Source organism: Haliotis rufescens, unplaced genomic scaffold (assembly GCF_023055435.1).
Source record: "Haliotis rufescens isolate VD_foot unplaced genomic scaffold, xgHalRufe1.0.p SCAF_8, whole genome shotgun sequence".
Taxonomy (NCBI): domain Eukaryota; kingdom Metazoa; phylum Mollusca; class Gastropoda; order Lepetellida; family Haliotidae; genus Haliotis; species Haliotis rufescens.
In genome coordinates this window covers 13861261-13867925 of record NW_025964372.1, presented here as the reverse complement: position 1 = coordinate 13867925, position 6665 = coordinate 13861261, and the positions used below count along the sequence as shown (strand labels likewise).

The 6665-nt window shown below is 40.5% G+C and overlaps 1 long non-coding RNA gene across 1 annotated transcript; it reads right to left on the bottom strand.

Moving 5' to 3' along the window:
* Nucleotides 1–2576: 2576 nt before the first annotated feature.
* Nucleotides 2577–4365, bottom strand: LOC124149030. The gene is made up of 4 exons (XR_007219429.1): nucleotides 4261–4365; nucleotides 3704–3735; nucleotides 3378–3433; nucleotides 2577–3211 (listed from the first exon to the last, which is right to left on the bottom strand). It is a non-coding gene; the product is annotated as an uncharacterized LOC124149030 (long non-coding RNA).
* Between the last annotated feature and the right edge of the window lie 2300 nt (nucleotides 4366–6665).

Sequence of the window (6665 nt, the reverse complement as noted above, 5' to 3'; positions counted from 1 at the left end):
TGATGAGATCTGATTGGTCCACGTGATCTTCATAAAATATTTTGTTCTTACCAGTGACCATAAAATGTATTTTGATGGTCTCTGTACTTACGTCTGGATTTTACTAAATGGTATAGACTTGTGGAAGGTGTGTAAAGCTTATTGTTTGTTTGTTGCTAAACGCCGCACTCAGCATTATTCCAGCTATATGACGGCGGTCTATAAATAATCGAGTCTGGATCAGGCAATCCATTGATTGGCATCATGAGCATCGAACCACGCAATTGGGATACGGTGACATGCATAAACCAAGTCAGCTAGCCTGACCACCCGATCCCGTTAGTCGCCTCTTGAGGCAAGCATGGGTTGCTGATGACCTATTCTACCCCGGATCGTAAAAGCGTATTACGACGTAACAATAGCATGTTTGTTATAGGTATTTAAAAAGGCAGAGGTTCATCAGAAATATACAGTGTATTAACATAGAAAGTTTGGAAAAAAATGACTTAGGTTTATACTCTATTACTGATTCTCAACCCGTTGGAACCCGGGTTAGAAAAGGCCCCAGCACTCTGGATAGGATAACAACTTTTGAAAAGTCCCGATTCCCAATTTTCTTATTCTATTTGAATTATTAGCAAATTAATAAAAGTTGGTGATTTACACATGAAAAACACCTTCCAGATGCTTTGGGGGACACGTTACTTTGTGATAAATGAGACTTGTCAATGCAAATATAGTCTGTCAGTTTAGTAAATTCTCTCCCTAGTTTGTGTGGCTATTTATGGGAACGAAGTTTTTAACCACAAATTGTAACGAAATATGTTTATCTTTTTTTCTGGAGAACATTATCTGATTAGTTTTGTTTTGGTGAAGATCAAGTCCATTCCAGTGCATCACTAACTGCTCATGGTCACGTGGGCTCCATTCTGCGAAAGCCATGCTATGCTGGACTTTCCCTGTTAAGAATGTGGTCAGTAGATTGTGTATTTTGCTGGTCTGAATGTTCCGAGTAATGGGGAAAGTATAACCTTCCGCATTCATGGTGAAGTGTAAGAATGAGTTGCGGGTGCTGTCCACGCCAACGGTACCCTAGTCCCATAGAAAGGCAGTTGTAATGTCAGCTGAAGTCGTATTGAAGCCGGAACACATGCGCTAATCGAGAAAAGGTTGATACAAATGTTGGATGGTTATAGAATTTCGGTTTGCTTTTAGCAATTTTTCACAGAAGTCGGTGCTGAAAAACAGCCCATTCGAACGCCAGTACTATCGCTGAAGACAATTTTCTATTATCTGTTATTGACGGGGATGCTGAAGATATGTCTTGTGATTCCGTACCGTTCTTCAACATAACCAACCACTCGACTCTTTTCAGAAAATGCGGACTCAATTTAAAGCAGGAATGTATATATAGGCCTATATACATAGAGCTATTTCATTTATATGCATCTTAAATATAGGCACCATAGTTCAGTGTGTTATATAGACATCAAGATAATTTGAAGAAGTAGTGATATTCGTTGACACTGACTGGTGAATCACATGGTAAAGTAAGTGTAGAAACTGTAGTATCAGTGACGACAGAGTGAACGTGTTGATTTCAACTTCCTTATTCTTTCATTGCCCAGTGTCTGTAGAAAAGTGTGTTCTTCATCAGGCAAATACCTTGTTAAAGGCAGGGGCATATATTCTGGTACTATTTGCTGATGATGTCTTCTTCCTAGAGTTAGACAAGTGATTGATTTGGGCAACAGCATAAAGCTATGCACATGTCGGAATCTGTTTGATATGTCGGTCGTATTTATATCTTACGAAGGTTTCTCAGCTCCGTGCTCGTGCTCGTGTGTTTGACCAAGTGGTAAATATCTTAGACCCGCATCACTTCGGACTTTCCTTCTATATCAAGCTGGCATGCCGTGATATTACTGAAACACTGTTCAAAGCTAGCCCATACTCAATCTCTCACTATAACCACGAACCCTGTAGTGCTGAAAGTTTGCATTGGTGGTCCTTGTATTGATATTTCTAAAACTTGGCTAATGACGATCATATTCTAAACGTTCCCCTAACGAAGACTTTAACTTTCATTTTGAACCCGACTGAAAACCACGTGAGCCTTTGCCACATTTGGCCTGCTTGTCCGGGGTCCGGCATCGTCGTCTGTAACCATCTTTCCACAGAAACCACCTGACCAATGATGCTGAAACTGCACGTGCTTAAGTGATACTCGAATCCGTTCAGGATGTTCAAATCCGATTTCTGTTCTGTGCTTTGCGATATTTAAAATGTGACCTTGATTTGACCTAAGCACCATGCTCCTAAATTCTCTCAAAATGCATGTGCTCGCATTGTAAACATCACATCAGAATCCACTGGACGAATGAAGCTAAAACTTTCACCTCACCATTGAAACATTTTGGAGTTTGCCGACGTATGTTTTCCGTGTGAAGCCGCCTTTATGACTACAAAATACTTTACTCATAATTCTCCTTGAAGGTAAGTATAAGGCTCAGAAATGAGTCTTGTGCAATGTCAATTTAACTGTTGAGTATTAAAATAAAGTTATACAACAACACATTTATTCTTGAAAATTGATAAACATTCATTCAATAAGAAAATACAACATGATAAATGAATCCAAGTAAACAAATAAAAGACTGAACTGCTCAGTCTATGAAGTGCACAAGTATAGAGTTGACCAAATGATGTTCAAGCATGGTGACTGAACTGACATCCTACAATTACCCCAAAAAGAAAAACGTGTGCCAGAAATATGAGTATTTCAATGATAATTCGAATTTCGACATTGAAGGACGAAGCGGGACTATCACCAGACGAGTGCAATCAGGACTGTACAACGCAACACCCGGTCAGACTGACCAGTTGACCGATGAGTCCTCGCCCTGAGGAGGGGTGGGGGTCGTCAGACAGTCGGAGGGTGGGTGAGGAACATCACAACTCGGTCACCCGGTCAGCCGCTTCCGGGTACTGGGTCAGTTCCTGGCTTGACAACTTACCCGGACGACAACCCGACATCGTCAGATATTTGAATTTATCAGTTACAGTTATGTATTACAATGAAATTATTATTACAGTGTGCATGAAGAGATATCGAAATAAATTCAGCGGTTTTTTTGTTCCATGTAAAGATGTCAGCTAGTCAACATTAACGGAACATTTAGCAGCAGCAGCAGCAGCATGCAGCAAATGGTCGGGCAAGGATACGTAGTCCCTGAAACAGAAGGAAATAAGAAAAGTCGAGTCTTGACAATCAAACATAAAAATAAATTTTATGTTGGACACTAGTTTCACCGATTCGTTCATGATACACGTGTATTATGTTTTTATTTGATGGATGTTTGTAACGCGTGTGGTTGACACAGTATAGATGTACGTACCCTGAGAATCACTCTTCCCACAAGGCGAATCCTAGACTTCCTTTTGTTGGAATTGTCTGTTGAAGAAAGCACATTTGTTTATCTCAGCGACCATATGGTCTCTGGTTTATCTCCAATTCGCGATTCAAAGTATTTCACATGTTATGCTATCTATTCGTAACTCAACGCGTATTCCCGTCGGGAAATAAACATATACGTTTTGTCATGAAACAAGAAATATATAATGGCAATTCTACAACTTCCAACACAAATTCATCAGATCTGTATTGTATTGTAAGGAAGGGCGGATATTCACGAGGTTTACGCACTCTTGACAATATAGGTACCTGAGAAGGTGGCGGAGGGTGCTTCAGGAACTCTGGAATGAGGAGGAATACAATAACATTACTGTCTGAAGAATTGTCATTTTCTACCTACCGGTTTACAGTTTCTAGCAGGTATTCTGACAGCGTGCATGCTTCCATAGTGTCACTGCCTTTACTCGAGAGGAGGACGCATATAGAGGGGATCAGGATGTTCGTAGAAAAAGTATCTCAAATATTAGCCCTGCGATTTTTTGTTTGTCTCAGTCTCATACCAAGTTTGATGAAAAGTTAATGAAATTATTTAATCATTAAACGTATCGGCTCTGACGCGAATAAGTCAAAGGCATGTCTTATAGTTAGTTGTATGATTTGTTAAATAATTAATAATAAGTGATGATAAACATTCGACAGCTATTGTCAACTTTGCAAGAGGCTGTCCGACCAACTTCCTGTCTGTGATCGAACTGTCGGCCATAATTAACTGCTCTTTAACCTAGTAATTATTTACAAGACATGTTGTCTTTAATTTTACAGTACCTATTGTGATAATTAAAACACAGTAAAAAAGTATAAGTCACCTATCCACTTCATCGATGTAGTAGAACGAGATGATGCTGATGTTGCTCGTGGTGCTGCTGCTGCTGCTGGTGCTGCTTGTTGAGATTAGGCCAGATGAGTCGTGCCTAAATACAGAGAATAACACTGTATTACTGTCTGTATCCCGCAGGTCATGGCTGATGTCAGTACAGAGAGTGGATAATAAACAATGTATGGTGTATCACTGTCTGTATCCAACAGGTCATGGCTGATGTCAGTACAGAGAGTGGAGAATAAACAATGTATGGTGTATCACTGTCTGTATCCAACAGGTCATGGCTGATGTCAGTATAGAGAGTGGAGAATAAACAATGTATGGTGTATCACTGTCTGTATCCAACAGGTCATGGCTGATGTCAGTACAGAGAGTGGAGAATAAACAATGTATGGTGTATCACTGTTTGTATCCAGCAGGTCATGGCTGATGTCAGTACAGAGAGTGGAGAATAAACAATGTATGGTGTATCACTGTCTGTATCCAACAGGTCATGGCTGATGTCAGTACATAGAGTGGAGAATAAACAATGTATGGTGTATCACTGTCTGTATCCAACAGGTCATGGCTGATGTCAGTATAGAGAGTGGAGAATAAACAATGTATAGTGTATCACTGTCTGTATCCAGCAGGTCATGGCTGATGTCAGTATAGAGAGTGGAGAATAAACAATGTATGGTGTATCACTGTCTGTATCCAGCAGGTCATGGCTGATGTCAGTATAGAGAGTGGAGAATAGACAATGTATGGTGTATCACTGTCTGTATCCAACAGGTCATGGCTGATGTCAGTACAGAGAGTGGAGAATAAACAATGTATGGTGTATCACTATCTGTATCCAACAGGTCATGGTTGATGTCTGTATGGAGAGTGGAGAATAAACAATGTATGGTGTATCACTGTATCCAGCAGGTCATGGCTGATGTCAGTACAGAGAGTGGAGAATAAACAATGTATGGTGTATCACTGTCTGTATCCAACAGGTCATGGCTGATGTCAGTATAGAGAGTGGAGAATAAACAATGTAAGGTGTATCACTGTCTGTATCCAACAGGTCATGGCTGATGTCAGTACAGAGAGTGCAGAATAAACAATGTATGGTGTATCACTGTCTGTATCCAGCAGGTCATGGCTGATGTCAGTATAGAGAGTGGAGAATAAACAATGTTTGGTGTATCACTGTCTGTATCCAACAGGTCATGGCTGATGTCAGTATAGAGAGTGGAGAATAAACAATGTATGGTGTATCACTGTCTGTATCCAACAGGTCATGGCTGATGTCAGTACATAGAGTGGAGAATAAACAATGTATGGTGTATCACTGTCTGTATCCAACAGGTCATGGCTGATGTCAGTATAGAGAGTGGAGAATAAACAATGTATGGTGTATCACTGTCTGTATCCGACAGGTCATGGCTGATGTCAGTATAGAGAAAAAACAGTTTAGTTAGTGGAGAATAAACAGTTAATGGTTTATAAACTTACAAGTTGTCTGCGCTTCGATTCAAGGCAACTTCAGGATCCCTGCAAAGACCAGAAAGTATAACGAAATAAAGTTATAGGACTCGATTATTTAAAGATCGCCGTCATATAGCTGGAATATTGCTGAGAGCGGTGTTAAACAACAAAGAAACAATTTTTCTACCTTCGTGAATACTGTTAATTTCGTTATACTATTGTGGAGTAGGCATATTTGTGGCGATAGGCAAGAATACGATATCGTTGAAACCAACTTTCCAGTCTAATTTCCCTATGTTATATAAACTGTCAGTCAATACAAACAACAGATGCCAGATAATAATTCTTGGGTTCATTAAAAACGGGTTCATATAAACCGCATAAAAAGTCTAATCCCGTTCCCCGGACTTGATGGATGTTCTGAAACATAATGTGTTGTGGGGGAAACAATACATCCAGTGATCGCTATCTTACCTGGGTGGAGGACCTGGTGACCTGGGGTGGGATAATTCATCCTTGCAGTCATCCCCAGCCCCGAGATCTCTGTTCTCGTGTCCCGCTCGGGGAGCAGCCCTAAACAACAGATAATGGTAGATTGAGGGAAATGGTATCAAGACAGACATGGTGCACTTTTATCATTGTGATTTTGTAATTGTGTTCGTCCTTGAACCATGGGAATCTGTGTATTACCTTGTCTCCAAGAGATGTCCTATAAAAAAACCCAACTTCTTACTATTGAACATATGTATGAAAACAATAGAACAACTGATACTTTTCATGGATACGAACATGTTACATTACAGTCTCTACCATAACAACATTGGGGTCAAGCTGATGTCGGACCTGTCTGGCTGTTGGCACCGGAGTGCTGCTGGGAGGGGCCGCCTCTTGTGTCCCCCCTCAGTCACTGCGTCGTGTACAGAGGGGGGCATA